The sequence below is a fragment of the Carcharhinus amblyrhynchos genome, chromosome 6, assembly GCF_965287045.1.
Source record: "Carcharhinus amblyrhynchos chromosome 6, sCarAmb.v2.hapA, whole genome shotgun sequence".
In the NCBI taxonomy this organism is placed as follows: domain Eukaryota; kingdom Metazoa; phylum Chordata; class Chondrichthyes; order Carcharhiniformes; family Carcharhinidae; genus Carcharhinus; species Carcharhinus amblyrhynchos.
In genome coordinates, this window is record NC_137329.1 from 116,622,173 (window position 1) to 116,639,108 (window position 16,936).

The following is a 16,936-nucleotide window of genomic DNA, read 5'->3' on the forward strand; positions in this document are numbered from 1 at the left end:
GCAGATTTGCGTAATGGATTGAGCTACATTTGCGACCTTTTGTAGTTCCTTTTGCGGTCTTGAGCAGAGCAGGAGCCATTCCAAACTGTGATACAACCAGAAAGAATGTTTCGATGGTGCATCTGTAAAAGTTAGTGAGAGTCGTATCTGACATGCCAAATTTCCTTAGTCTTCTGAGAAAGTAGAGGTGTTGATAATGTGGGTTGGTATCCAATGTTGGTATTTTAAGTATGTGACTCCTGAGGCAGTGTGGGTGCCTGGTGAGGGTGAGGGCCATCAGAATTCCAGTTTATCTGTGTTTGCACAGGTTACGTGTTGGTATGGAATCTCAGGACACTGGATATGATCAGCCACCTTAACCCCTCCTTCAGGATCGTTGCTTGAGCAATATTGATGGAAGCCCCATTTCTACTCAACCTTGGGATCACCACAAAGTCACCCAAGCAATAGATGTGTCAGGAGTGAAGGGCATCCCAGAGAGTGCAAGAGGAAACCATTGAGATAAAAGTGCAAACTGTAGAATTGGACAAACCTTATGATGTCCTTTTTAGGGAAGGAAATCTGCTCTCCTTACCTGGTCTGGCCTACACGTGACTCCAGAACCACAGCAATGTGGTTGACTCTCATCTGTCCCCTGGCAACTAGAGATGAACAAAAAATGCTGGCCCAACCAGCGATGCCCATGTCCCATGAATGAGTTTAAAAAAAAAATGAATAAAAGCGTTCCGAATGAGAAATGGACAAAAGTCATGTTTACAAGTTCAAAAAGTGATAAAGGCTGTCAGTGCATTTAAGTAATTTTGAATATAAAGGCTGAAATGTTGTCAGTAGTCCCACAGATCATTGATCGGACTTCATTTTTAGCACTAGGTTCAGTTTCAAGTTCACCATTTTCAGTGAGGTACACAGTCAGGTGTTTTTGACCTGTGAAATACACTAAGTCTTGGTACGTTGAAGTGTGACTGAACTCCATCATTTGAGAATGTGAGTCACTGCAGTGCATCAGATTTTATATTGGGACTGTCATCAGCTTCAGGAAGCATAGTGGAGGACATGCCCCTGTCTACATCAACGGGGATGAAGCGGAAATGGTCGAGAGCTTCAAGTTTCTAGGTGTCCACATCACCAACGACCAAGGATTTGAGTATAGGGCTAGGAATGTTTAGCTGCAGTTATATACGGCATTGGTGAGGCCACATCTGGAATATTGTGTGCAGTTTTGATTTTGAGTTGATTCGATTTATTATTGTCACACGTAGTGAAAAATGTTGCTTCTTGCGTGCCAAACAGACAAAACATGCCACTCACAGAGAAGGAGATAAGAGTGCAGAATGTAGTGTTACAGTCATAGCTAGGATGGAGAGAAAGATCAACTTAATGCGAGGTAGGTCCAGTCAAAAGTCTGACGGCAGCAGGGAAGAAGCTGTCCTTGAGTCGGTTGGTACATGACCTCAGACTTTTGTATCTTTTTCCCGACGGAATAAGGTGTCCTTATCTGATGAAAGATGCCCTTGCTATAGGGGTACAGCAAAGGTTTACAAAGCTGATTCCTGGGAAGGCAGGTCTGCATAAAAGGAGAGATTAAGTCAGTTAGGATTATATTCACTGGAGTTTGGAAGAGTGAGAGGGGATCTCATAGAAACTTATAAAATCCTAACAGGGTAGATTCAGAAAGAATGTTCCCAGTGGTGGGAGTGCCCAGAACTAGGGGTCATAGTTTGAGGATAAGGGGTAAGCATCTTATGACTGAGGTGAGGAGAAATTTCTTCACCCAGAGGGTGGTGAACGTATGGAATTCACTACCACAAAGTAGTTAAGGCCAAAACGTTGTGCAATTTCAAGAAGAAATTAGATAATGCTCCTGGGGCTAAAGAGATCCAAGAATATGGGGGGAGAGGGGGATCAGGATATTGAATTTGATGATCAGCCATGATCAAAATGAATGGTGGAGCAGACTCGAAGGGCTGAATGGCCTATTCCTGCTTCTAATTTCTATGTTTCTATGTAACAATCCTGATCCCTATTGACACTATTGTTCAGAGAGCCCACCAATGCCTCTACTTTCTGAGGAGGCTAAGGAAATTTAGTATGTTAGTTATGACTCTCTCCAACTTTTACAGATGCACCTTTTTAGAATTACAGCTTGGTATGACTCCTGCTCTGACCGAGACTGTAAGAAACTGCATAGGCTCATGATTGAAGCCCAGTCTATCACGCATACCAGACTCCTATCCATTGACACTGTCTACACTTCCTGCTGCCTCGGAAAAGCAGCCAGCATAATTAAGGAGCCCCATGCCCCATTCTCCCACCCACCTTCTTCGACTGGGAAAAAGTTACAGAAGTCTGAGGTCACGTACCAACCAACTCAAGAACAGCTTCTTCCCTGCTGCTGTCAGACTTTTGGATGGACTTATCTTGCGTTAAGTTGATCTTTCTCTACACTCCTAGCTATGACTGTAGCACTATATTCCATAACCTCCCCTTTCCTTCTCCCCAGTGTACTCTGTGAACGGTGTGTTTTATCTGTACAGTGCACAAATACTACTTTTCACTGTATCCCAATACATGAGAGAACGATAAATCAAATTGTCCATATTTCATAGCTGTCTGTGATTTGAAACCCGAGTCCAGGTTTCACTGTAGCTGGGATGTTGGCTTACGCATTCCACATTAGCGTGGAGCTGCATTATTTTTCTCCTTAACAAAGTATACACTTCCATTCCTATCTACTGAATAGTGATCGGTTCTCAGTTGAATAAACACATCACTTGAGTCGAAATAAACTTGATGGACCCTGAAATTATTAGTCACAATTGTAGAAATAATTAAGCACCATAAGGCAATGTAATTATTACAATTAGTGCAAAAGTACCCAATTAACACCTCCTGGAATATATACTGATCACTGATTCTATTTCTGGCTAGATATCTCAATATAATTGTACCTAAGTGTCCTTCATGGTGTGCGTCTGCTCTGATGCTTTGCCCGACTAGTTGGAGCAGAGCTGAGAATCAAGAGCATAAATTATTTGACAAGTCATGTGCTGAAGAGGTAGCAACCTGCCTCTTGCGTTCTTATGCGAGAAAGAAGTGGCCAATTCTTAACTGGATTGCTTTAGATTTGGAGAACTGATTATAGGTGGTGGAGATGGATGTCTGTTTCACCTGTTCATTGGGCACAAGCCGATGGCAAAATTGGCACGAGACTTGATAGTGTGTTGTGCGGAGAGTGGGGGTGAGATGGCCCAATTGAAGAGCTATTTCTCCCAGACACCTCTGCTGGTCAGATTTAAATAAACAAAGCAAGGTCCAGTGCCCGTAGTACATCTCTTCAGCCATGTTGGGCACTCAGCCAGTCCTTTCTTATTCATTCGTGGGACATGGGTGTTGCTGGCTGGCAATCAATTATTGCCCATCCCTAGTTGCCCATGAGAAGGTGGTGGTGAGCCGCCACCTTGAATTGCTGCAGTCCATGTCCACAATGCCATTAGGGAGGGATTTTGACTCAGCAACTGCGAAGGAACGGCGATATATTTCCAAATTGGGATGGTGAGTGGCTTGGAGGGGAACTTGCATGCAGTGGTGTTCCCATGTACCTGCTGCCCCTGTCGTGGGTTTGGAAAGAGCTGTTGAAGGATTTTTGTAAATTGCTGTAGTGCATCTTACAGATGGTACACACTGCTGCTACTGAGTGTCGGTGGAGGGAGCAGATGTTAGTAGATGTGGTGCCAATGAAGCCAGCTGCTTTGCCCTAGGAGTCAAGCTTTTTGTGTGCTGTTGGAACTACATCTATCCAGGCAAGTGGAGAGCATTCCATCACACTCCTGGCCTGTGCCTTGTAAATGGTAGATAGGCTCTGGGGAGTCAGGAAGTGAGTTACTCGCTGTAATATTCATCACCTCTGACCTGCTCTTATAGCCACTGTGTTAATGTGGTAAGTCCAGTTGAGTTCCTGGTCAATGGTAACCCCAAGGATGTTGACAATGGGGGATTCAGTGATAGTTGCACCATTGAATGTCAAAGGGCAGTGATTAGAGTGTCTCTTATTGGTGATGGTCATTGCCCGCACTTGTGTAGCGCAAAAGTTGAGGGGGTTGAGCTATGAAGAGAGGCTGAATAAACTAGGCTTGTACTCGTTAGCGTTTAGAAGAATGAGGGGAGATCTCATTGAGACATATAAGATGATGAATGGGATGGATAGGATAGAGGTGGAGAGACTCTTCCCGCTCAGAAAGGACGGTAGGACTAGGGGGCACAGCCTCAAGATAAAGGGGGGGCAGTTTAGAACAGAGTTGAGGAGGAACTTCTTCACTCAAAGGGTGGTGAATCTCTGGAATTCTCCGCCCATTGAGGTGGTGGAGGCTGCCTCGCTAAATATTTTTAAGACGCGAGTTGATGGGTTTTTGATAAGCGAGGGGATTAAGGGTTATGGGGAGAGGGCGGGAAAGTGGAACTGAGCCACGACAGATCAGCCATGATCTTATTGAATGGCGGGGCAGGCTCGAAGGGCTAGATGGCCTACTCCTACTCCTATTTCTTATGTTCTTATGTTCTTAAATGTCACTTGCCACTTGTCAGCCCAAGCCTGGATATTGTCCAGATCTTAGACCATAAAACCATAAGACAAAGAACATACTGTTCTTTGTTCCAGAACCCTCTGCCCCTGCACCCTCTTTAGAATTGTGCCCTTTTTTAATATTGTTTCTCTGTATTCTTCCTACCAAACTGATATTTGACAAAATCGTCTGCATGAAGTAATTTCTTCATAGCTAAAGTTGGGAGAGGGTTTGAATTCTTTAACTGCTAAATTATAATTGTTTCCAATGATGATAAGGGTTACATTCTTTTTTTTTAATTCATTCATGAGACATGGGCGTCACTGGCTGGCCAGTATTTATTGCCCATCCCTAGTTGCCCGCGGGCAGTTGAGTTTTTGATAAGAGAGGGAATTAAGGGTTATGGGGAGAGGGCGGGAATGTGGAACTGAGCCACAACAGATCAGCCATGATCTTATTGAATGGCGGGGCAGGCTTGAAGGGCTAGATGGCCTACTCCTCCTATTTCTTATGTTCTTATGAGTTAACCACATTGCTGTGGCTCTGGAGTCATATGTAGGCCAGACTAAGTAAGGCAGATCGCGTTCCTTTTAAAGGGCATTAGTGAGCCAAATGGGTTTTTTCCCAAATATTGTCAATGGTTTCATGGTCATCAGTCGATTCTTAATTCCGGATATTTTTCATTTGAATTCAAATTCCACCATCTACCATGGTGGGATTCAAACCCAGAACATTAGTAGAGTTTCTAGATTAATAGTCTAGCGATTTAATACCACTCGGCCATGCCCTCCCCCTAATATTAGTATATACAATATAGAGGAAAGTAAAATTTTAAATATCACCAGCAACTTTTGCATGCTTGATATTGCTCATTACTCCAATGGACACAGTTCTAGTTTCCTCCTATGCCTTAGTGTAGGATTGAGCCAATCTGTGGTCAGTACTAAGTTAGCTGCATCCAACTGGGAGTTGCATTGCCAGGGCAGAAGAGGTATGGACACGCTTGGGCTGGGGAGAGTAAAAGTCAGCTGGGATAACTGTCAAGTGAATAAAGTTGAGCAGTTTCCCCACACTGATATACATAAGTGTGTGTACGTCAATGGGAAGACAGCTTAGAGAGCCCCTCATACCTCTGAAACCACGGTCTAGAATATGTCCACGTTTCACAGAGCAATCTTCAGCTGCACATTTAAATAATGAAACAGGCCCAACGTTTTTCTTTAGTTTCTTAATTGCACAAATGTCCTTCAGCTGGAAGGAGCCATCTTTCCTGGGGCAATTCCTGCCAGCAACACTAAAACCTGAGGCTCAAGAGTACATCAAACAACAGATGGCAGGGTTTCTTCCAGTCTCCTGCCGGCAATTTGACAGAAAATTGGCAGAAGCCTTTCCTTGTGCTGTTATCTCCATAGCTTCCATCAAGGTGTCAGATATGGTCCAGTGGATAGTACTCCTGCCTCTGAGTCTTAATATTGGTTCAAGTCTCCCACCAGACACGCGAGCGTTAATATCTGGGTTGATTTCTTTTTTCCCCCCAGCACAGTGGGGAATGGTGCTCTGCTGGAGGTGCCACCTCTCAGGTGAGATGTTAAATCCCACCTTCCCCCTCAGGTGAGCATGGAAAGATACCGTGTGTAGAAATATCAGCTGATAGTTACCACCCTCACCCAGCATCACTGAAAAAGAAAGATAATCTGTCACATGCTGTTTGTGGGAGCTTGTTGTAGACGCGTTGGCTGCCACAGTAATGAGAATTCTTTGACTTGAAGGTGCTTAACAATATGTTCAGATTGTAAAACGTCTGAAATTTGAATTCTATACCCTCATTTTTTCAACCTGGATGCAGGGAGGTTTCTAGAATGAGAAGGGGGAGAGGGCTGGGGTCAGCTTCTATGCTTGCGTTGCATCATAAGAATCTCAATTATCATATGAACTAGGGGCAGGAGGAGGCCATTCAGCCCCTCAAGTCTGCTGTGCCATTTAAAACCGTCATGGCTAATCCCATTTTGGCCCCAACTCCGCTTTCCTGTCCGTTCACCAGAATCCTTCAAACCCTGACTAATTACATATCTGTCCACCTCTTCCTCAAAGTGACTCCCAGTCCCAACATCCACCATTGTCTGTCTGGGTAGTCATCTCTGTTTCAAATCTGTTACCGCTTATCTGAAGGTTTCAGCAACGATTAAGTTAATGCACCCTAAGAAGCTGCCATGTAACTCTTGCTCCCCCCTCCCATAACCTGCTGCCGCACCCACCACCCACCCCACCCAAACAGCTTAACCATTCGGCTCAACAACAGTGCAACAACTGACAGCGAGAAAATTCAGTGCCTGTGGCAGGGTTTAAAATGAAACTGAGTATGTGATCTTGGGATGATGGATCCATTACATGGACTAATGGTCTATTCCCACGTGAGAGGGGGAGGCGATGGCCTAGTGGTATTATCGCTCGACTATTGACCCAGAAACGCAGCTCAAGATCTGCGGACCCAGGTTCTAATCCTGCCACAACAGATGGTGGAATTTGAATTCAATTTAAAAAAAAAAAAATCTGGAAGTAAGAATCTGCTGGTGACCATGAAACCATTGTTGGAAAAACCCATCTGGTTCACTAATGTCCTTTTAGGGAAGAAAATCTGCCATCTGGCCTGGCCTACACGTGACCCCAGGGCCAGAACAGTGGTTGAGTCTCACCTGCCCTCCCAAGGGCAACTAGGGATGGGCAATAAAATGTTGGCCAGCCATCGATGCCCATGTCCCACAAATTAGTTTTGGAAAAATGCTATATCATGACTTCCCTTACATTTTTTATTTAACCCTACTATTCCCCATGATGCTTTCTCAAAGTGGAAACTTGCATTGTACAATGGACTGATATTTGGACTTTGATAGATACACGAGGGAGAAGGAAGGCTGATAGCTACTGGGTGAGGGAGATGGGGAGGAAGATAGTATAGAGTGTAAATACTGTCACAGACCAAATGTTGTCTCAGATTGGCTCCTCTCTAGATAACTTGTTGCTGTACAGTAACAGCAATGCTTAAAATACTCAAAATTGAAACAGTTTTGAACAATAAAGTTTTTATTCATTTGTGGGACATGGGCATCACTGGTTGGCCATCTATTGCCCATCCTTGGTTGCCCTTCTTCAGAGGCAATAGAGAGTCAACCACATTGTTGTAGCTCTGGAGCCACATGTAGGCCAGACCAGATAAGGACGGTAGATTTCCTTCCCAAAAGGACATTAGTGAACCAGATGGGTTTCTCTGACAATTGACAATGGTTTCATGGTTGTCAGTAGGTTCTTAATTCCAGATATTTTTATTGAATTCAAATTCCACCATCTGCCGTGGTGGGATTCGAACCCAGGTCCCCAGAACGTTAGTTGAGTTTCTGGATTAATAGCCTAGTGATAATACCACTAAGCCTCCCCATGTAGTGCCTTTGTACAGTGCCTTTCATGACTTTTAAACAGCCCCAAAATGCTTTCCAGCCGATTGATTGATTTGCTTTTCAAGTATAGTCACTGTTGTAGTGCAGGGAAATTGGTGGCACAGGAAGATCCCATAACAGCAGCAGTCAGATTATTTTGCTTTCAGTCATGGTTGAAGGATAAGCATTGGCCAGGATACCAGGGAGAACTTTCTTTTCTTTGAGAAAGAACTGAATGCGCTTTTGGCGTTTTGTTGGCATTGTAACGTAGCCCGCACTTCTGCCTGAGCGGAGGCCAGCGTCCCCTTACCTTGGAGCAACGTGGGAGCGACTTGAGAGGTTACAGGTTTATCTGGCCTTGTGTTAGTCCAGTCAAGAACCCTCTCAAAACTGATCCTCACAACAGAACGATGTCATTAGAGAATAACGCTGTGAACTTCCAAACGGCAGTACTGCAAATTTGAATTGATGGAACAGATGGAAAGATCCCTTTGCCATATCAGAAACCTGTTACATTTTATATTTAGCAAACTTCTTGCAAGGCTTATTTATACGATGAGCAGGTGTGTGAGTGTGTGTGTGGGAAGACCAGTTCTTGTTAACATAGTATTGGGGAACCAGATGGCCAGGAAATTTAGAATGTTAAACAGATATGGTGGGAATGTTGACATCCCAATTTTTTTGTCTGTGTGGGAAAAGCAGAGAGCTCCTGGCAGGAGTTGGCACTGCCATAAGTGTGGTTCTATAAATGTCCATCATAAACTTTGTACAATCCCTGGATTTAACTACCTACGGATGCCAGCAACACCGGGGAAGTGCGTCTGAGGAGGTCATCGCCATCAAATTCCTGAAAGCTCGGTTGCATCACTGTCAGGTGAGTTTCAAGCCACCGTGCAGGTAAATCCAGGAAGCTCATCCGCTCCAGTCTTTGGCACGGGGGAAGTTTGCTGTGTAAATGAGCAGCAGACGTGTCTCAGAAGTGATTTGAAATTCACACGTGGGAATATCTCGGAGTAAAGCAGGGATTCCCCCTCAGCTAAAAAAAAACGCGACTCCACTTGCGTCAGTCACACTGAAACCTTCCAGCAAATTCTGGGCCCACATTCTTTCCAATGGAAGAGCTACTGCTTCCCACCACCTCTCCATTTTCCACCTTTTGAAAACACACGTCAGTGCTTATGCCACTCTTTCATGTTCCAATATGCTCCCTGTTTACCATCCATTTTCTTCCATCTATACTTCATGTTGAACCATCTGTGTCTGTCGCTTCACAAATAACAATGACTCAGGTTTGAGTTAGAATCCTTACAGTGCAGAAGAAGGCCATTCGGTCCATCATGCCTGCATCGATGATTCTCCCACCCAGACTGTTTCCCCATAGCCCCACATATTTATGCCGTTAACCCCCTTGACACTAATGGGCAATTGAGCATGGCCAATTAACCTGACCCACAAGCTTAGAATCAAATGGGAGTTTGGGGGATGGCATATACGCTGACAAAACATAATCATAGAATACTTACAGTGCAGGAGGCCATTTGTCCTATTTAGTACGCACCAACTACAATCCCACATAATTCCCGTAACCCCACATAATTACCCTGCAAATCCCCGACACTAGGTTCGATTTAGCATGGTCAATCAACCTAATCTTTGGACTGTGGGAGGGAACGGGAAGGAACCCACACAGGCACATTGTGGAACGTGCAAATTCCACAACGACAGTCACCCAAGACTGGAACTGAACCCTGGCCCTGGCGCTGTGAGGCAGCGGCGCTAACCGCTGTGCCACCGTGCCGCTCAGTTTTGGTTTGCATGCTTCAGTGTTTCCCTGCACATCTCACACCATAGATAAAGGCAGCACAGTGGCACGGTGGTTAGCACTGCTGCCTCACCAGTGCCAGGGACCCAGCTTCAATTTCTGGTTTGGGTCACTGTTTGTGTGGAGTTTGCATGTTCACCCCTTGTCTGCATGGATTTCCTCCATACGCTCCGGTTTCCTCGCACAGTCCAAAGATGAGGGTTAGATTGACTGGCCGTGCTAAATTGACCTTAGTGTTGGGAGTTAGCAGGATAATTATGTGGGGTTATGGTAATAGGGCCTGGGTGGGATTGTAGTCAGTGTTGGCTGTATGGCCTCCTTCTGCATTGCAGATAGTTCACGATTCTATTTTTTTTACCAGTGCCATACGCTATCCCCAAATTCCATTTGAGTCAAAACTTTTGCGTACTTTTACTTTCGGCAGTCTGGAGCATAGTGGTTTGCAAATGGCATCAGGACATACTCTGGAACTTCCCAACTCGTTCCATTCTTGGTGCCAACTGCTTTAGAAGTTTCCTCAAAAATCCATCTCCTTGCTGGTCACTTTTAGCCATTCCATCCATTGGTTTTCCACATAATCATCTAGGAAATCATCTTGAGAAACTCTTAATATTGAAGGCACCAAGTAAGAGGGAATGATAGTTGATAACATTTTCTTTATGCTTTCAAAGCTTAATATTAAAAAGTTGTCAATAGCTCCAGCACTTGTTAACATAAATGAGATTAAAGGAAACTCATGTAAACTCGAATGCCTAGTGGACATTTTCATTACACATTCTTCACTGCTGCTTCACAGCTCCAGGGACCTGGGTTCGATTCCCATCTTGGGTCATTGTCTGTGTGGAGTTTGCACATTTTCCTCGTGTCTGTGTGTGTTACCTCCTCCGGGTACTCCAGTTTCCTCCCACAGTCCAAAGATGTGCAGGCAAGGTTGATTGGCCATGCTAAAATTGTCCTTTAGTGTCTGAAATGTGTAGGTTAGAGGGATTAGCGGGTAAATTTGTAGGGATAAGGGGGTAGGGCCTGAGTGGGATTATGGTCGGTGTAGACTCGATGGGCCAAATGGCCTCTTTCTGCACTGTATGATTCTATGATTCTTTTCAAGGGCATTAATTATTCATATATGATTAACCTGTGTAGGGATAACACCCTTTGCTAAATCACAGCATTATTCAACTAATTATCATCTTTATTCATGTCCATTACTGCTTATTTCATTTTAATAACATAAAACAACCTGATCACAAGTTTCCAGATAGATGGCTGAGCTCACTGTAGGAATCTGAAGAAATGTTGCCTAGGTTAAATTCTTGACAATCACAAACCCCAGTCATTTTTTTTTGTTTTAAGACTCCTTTTAACCAGGCAACAGAAAATTGTTATCTAATGAATAAAGACTCTTACCCTTCAGCTACCTATCCCTGTTATGACTTGATTGATATTTACCAATTTTTACAGATGCACTATAGAAAGCATCCTTTCTGGATGTGTCACAGCTTTGTATGGCTTTTGCTCTGACCAAGACTGCAAAGAACTACAGAGGATTGTGAACAAAGCCCAGTCCAACACGCAAACCAGCCTCCCATCCATGACTGTGTCTACACTTTTTGAGGAGAGATTGGATAAACTCAGCTTGTTCTCACCGGAACGACGGAGGTTGAGGGGAGACCTGATTAGAAGTTTACACGATTGAGAGGCATGGACGGAGTGGATAGTCAGATGCTCTTTCCTATGGTAGAAAAGTCAAGTCAGGGACATAGTTTTAAGATGTGTGGGGAAAAGTGTAAAGGACATAGGTGAATCAAATTTTTTTAGAGGGTGGTGAATGTCTGGTGCATGTTGTGTGGGGGTGTGATGGGAGGAGATGGTATTTAAGGGACATCTACACGAATACATGAGTAGGATGAGATTGGAAGGATGCGGACTCCAAGTGCGTACAGTTTTAGTTTAGATAGGCATCATAACCAGCACAGGATTAGAGAGCCAAAGGGCTTGTTCCTGTGCTGTACTGTTCTTTATTCCTGCTGCCTCAGACAAGAAAACAGCATAACCAAGGACCCCACACGCCCCAGAATTGCTCTCTTCCACCTTCTAATGGGAACAATATTTAAAGTCTGACGGTGCTCACCAACTAACTCAAAAACAACTTCTTCCCTGCTGCTATTAAATTTTTGAATGTACCTACTATACATTAAGTTGATCTTTCTTCACACCCTAGCTATGACTGCAGCACAACATTCTGCACCCTCTCCTTTCCTCCTTTTATGTACGGTATGCTTTGTCAGTATAGGGGGCAAGTAAAAATATTTCTCACTGCATACTAATACATGTGACAATAATAAATCAAATAAAAAATGTACAGAGTATATGATCAAGGAAGTTGTGTTGGAGCTATACAGAATGTTGGTTTGGTCACAATTGGGAAATTGTGTGCAGTTTTGGTCGTCTTACTGTAGAAAGGATGTGTTTACACTCGAGAGGGCAGCGAGTAACTTCACAGGATGTTGCCTGGGAAGGAGCATTGTAGCTATAAGGAGAGACTGGATGGGGCTGGGATTGTTTTCTTCAGAACATGGAAGGCTGAGGGGAGATATTATGAGGGGATTATGGTTCACCATAAGGTTATGGTGAATAGGAAGCAGCTGTTCCCCTTGGTTGATGGGTCAATCACGAGGGGTGTCGTTTTGGAGTGAGGGGCAGGCGATTCAGAGGGGATTTGAGAAAAAGTTTATTCCACTCAGAGGATGGTGGGAGTCTGGAATGTACTGCTTGTGAAGGTAGAGGAGGCTAGAAAGCTTACAACCACTTAAAAAGTATTTGGATGAGCCCTTGAAACATACCATTCAGGGATATAGGACAGGTGCTGGAAAATACAAAGTGTGTCTTTAGTTATTGTTGGTGCAGACACAATGGGCTGAAGGGCCTTTTTCTCACTGTATGCTTCTATGACACATATTCAGATAAAATAGCTGCTTAATTGATACCTATTAAAGTAATTTTAAATAGCATGATACCATTACTCGCATCAGTGGCAAAATTAATTCGTGAATCATTCCACCACCTACCCAGAGGCTCACATGACAGCAATGTTGTATCTGTCCAATTTAGATACTTCAACCAGCTTCTTAATCAAAATTTTGCCTTTATTTATGAGAAGAACAAAGTACGGATACAGATATATAATGCAACAAACTTTATTAAATATATCTAACCCATAAATGACCCACTGTGTATAAAGAAACACCCAGGATTTGGTAATACAACTGTGAAGATGGCTTATTAGGCTGTAGGTCCGGTCTGTGAGTCTCTTTGCGAAGATGATTCCTGGTCACTGTTTCTTCCTTGCTTCCTTCCTTCCCTCTCTCTGGTCTGGTCCAGTCTCAGTTGTCCCCCAAGGCATCCGGGATGCCTATTTTATCCCCCTGTGGCCCCACCGATTTTTCCACCTACCCTTGGCCTGCTGCCAATGGGGTTTTGGGAGAGGGGAGGGATCGCAGCGCTTAATGGTCTAATTGATGACATGTTTACCTTGGAGACTGGCCCTATCTAGGCTGTGGATAAAAGGTCAGTGCATGTCAAATAGGAGCAATGATCACTTGATGGGTTATCAATAGGATGGATCCAGGAGCCTGCCTGAGTTCTGTATATTCGAACCTTGGCCAGGTCTGATTTTTCTGCAGGCTGTTAGCTAGAGCTGACCGTAGTTTAACTTAGAGTGCCCAATTCTTCTTAATTTCACATGTCCAATTTTATTTTGGACTCAGCAACACAGCAAACTGGTGGAGCGACGCCTGGTTTTCTTGGGCAGGGTCCTCGGGTGGGTGACTGCCAGGCTCCTTGTGCGATGAAGCTGGATAATGCCCCCTCGCCATCAATTGCGCCAGCAGTGCTTGCACTGGCACACTCTCAACACAACATGTTGCAATGTTACAGTGCCCCCTCACATAGACCAACTGTGCACGAAAGATAGAGAGAAAGAACAAAGGGGATAGAAGGAAGAAAACAGGAAAAGGAGACAGCTAAAGCATGCATTCGTGGGACAAGTCAGGAGGTTATCATAAAGATATAGGAGCAGAATTAGACCACTCGGCCCATCGAGTCTTCCCTGCCATTTAATCATGGCTGATATTTTTCTCATCCCCATTCTCCTGCCTTTTCCCCATAACCCCTGATCCCCTTATTAATCAAGAAGCTATCTGTCTCTGTCTTAAAGATACTCACTCAATCACCTGGCCTCCACAGCCTCCTATGACAGTGTTCCACAGATTCACCACTCTCCGGCTGAAGATATTCCTCTTTATCTCTGTTTTAAAGGATCGTCCTTTCAGCCTGAGGATGTGCCCTCTGGTTCTAGTTTTTCCTACTAGTGGATACATCCTCTCCACGTCCACTTTATCCAGGCCTTGCCGTATCCTGTAAGTTTTTCAATAAGGTTCCCCACTCATCCTTCTAAACTCCAATGAGTACAAACCCAGAGTCTCAACCATTCCTCATACGACAAGCTCTTCACTCCGGAGGGTCATTCTTGTGAACCTCCTCTGGACCCTTTTCAAGGGCCATCACATCCTTCCTTAGATATGGGGCCCAAATAAAAAGCAAGAAGGGAGATGCGAGGACTGTGGGGTTTGAGGAGAGAGTTCTGGGCACATGTATGGGGGGAATTGTACATTCAGAGTTGGTGCAGACAAGTTGGGCCACATGACCTCCTCCTGTGCTGCACCAATTTTGTGATTGTTTTGGGACATTAGGGTCAAGATTTGGGATGCAGCAATATATGTTCAAGGGGTGGAAAGGATGTTTGAGATGGAACAATTACTGAAAGGAACAGTAGAGTCCAATATTACCATTTTTAAGGAGGGTGTGTGATGATTTTCAGGGGTCACAGTCTGAGGGTTCAGGGTAGACCATTTTAACATGGAGATGAGGAGACATTTCTTCACCGAAAAAGTGGTGAGCCTGTGGAATTCATTACCACAGGAAGTAGTTGATGCCAAAACATTGAACGCATTCAAGAGGCGGCTGGATATAGCAATTGGGGCGAATGGAGTCAAAGGTTATGGGGAAAAAGCAGGTTTTTGTTATTGAGTTGGACGATCAGCCATGATCGTGAAGAATGGTGGAAGGGCTGAGTGGTCTCCTTCTGCTTCTGTGTTCCTATGGAAAGGGAAGGGGGACAGTACCATTCTGGGACCATTGGCCAAGAAAAGTTATTGAGTAGGAATGGGTCAAAAATGCAGAACGTAGACCTTACAGGTGAGATGAGCTTGGGGAAGGCATGAGGGAAGATGGAAGGAAATGGTTTGTGGGGTCAGGGAAAAGCCTCAGGTTGGCTTTGTGGGATCCAAAATGTTTTCTAGGATAGGTGCAGGACAAAACATAGCCAAACAAAGTTTGATATTCGCCCTGTTACATCCAACTTATTCTTAGGTTCATAGAATCCCTACAGTGCAGGAAGAGGCCATTCAGCCATCAAGTCTGCACCAGCTCTCTCTTAGTGTATCTTACCCAGGCCCCTTTCCCCCACCCTATCCCCATAGCTCCACATATTTACATGGCTGATCAACCTGACCTAGATTTTGTTTTAGTTTTTTTATTAGTGTCACAAGTAGGTGTACATAAGTACTACAATGAAGTTACTGTGAAAATCCGCTAGGTGCCACACAGTGTTTGGGTACACTAAGGGAGAATTTTGCTCAGCCAATGCACCTAACCAACATGTCTTTGGGAGGAAACTGAAGCACCCAGAGGGAATCGACATAGACACGAGGAGAACATGCAGACTTCGCATAGACAGTGATGCAAACTGGGACCTTTTGTGAGGCTCCAGTGCCACAATACCACCTAGCACTAAAGGATGATTTAGCATGGTCAATCAACCTAACCTGCACATCTTTGGACTGTGGGAGGATACTGGAGAACCCAGAGGAAAAACACACGAGAACATGCAAACTCTACACAGACAGTGACACAAGCTGAGATTCGAACCTGGGTTCCTAGCGCTGTGAGGTAGCAGTGCTAACCACCCTGTCACCTCTGAAGACTCATGAAAACTTTAACGGTCTGTAGCAACATGGTGCCTTTGTTTCAATGTCAACTTCTTTAATGAAACCAAACATGGAATATAAAGCTCTGGAAGGCGAGATGTAATAAAGCTCCAACACTTCAACTGCAGTGTAGATTGACAGATTGCCTTTCAATAATGGCTGAGACTAGCATTTTCCTGTCAAACCATCAGTACATTCTCCTAATGATGAGCCTGGAAGTTGCTTCTCTGCGTAGGCATGCTGGTGTTGAGGTACCAAGGAGCTGGGAGTTTAAGTGCTTGATTGTTTAACAACGTCTAGGAGATAGTCATCACAGCTTAACAAGCCAATATCACAATAAAATGTGGGCCCACTGATAAATTATTTCAAAATTGCACAACAGCACAAAAGTTACCAGGTACTTTTTTATTTTGACATGCAATTCAAAGGGATATTTAGGGATTTTCAGATCAGAAGCTGGAGCAAAGAAGGAGCCAAGCTTTATCTGGAGCTCGTTTCCCTGAATCTGTGTCCCCCTCCCCTTTTCTCCCAAACATCCTCACAATCGAAAGGAAAAGACCCAAGACTCCTAAACGATAAGCCCGAAAGATGAGGCAAATTTTTCCGTTCCACCCGCCACGGGAATCGGAGTGGGCGAGGGGCAGGTCATGGAAAGGTCCATTGACCTCGGGTGGAATTTTCCAGCTGCGCTCGCCCCAAAAACGGAAAACGTCACCCAGATATCAACGGGCCTGTGTATAGTCCATGCCCAACCCCACCCGCGACCGTTCCTATAGCGGGCAGGATGGGGAAATTCTGCCCACTGACTACAAAACCACGTAAACAACATCCAATATATTCCCTCTTTCTCTACGGCTTCTGAGATTTGCTTGAAAAGTTCAATTGATCTAAATCAATATAATTTTTTAAAATTGCAAGCATTCAGGTGGCAATGGAGCCTGTACAGTGGTGACTCATTTTTGGCTGTTGGTCCAACAGTAAGATTTATACCAATGACTTGTTGCTTGATAGCTTTAAAGTATTCTTTATTCTCAACATGAGCATCTTACTGAATATGTCCTTGTTCTTTCCCCCTCACTG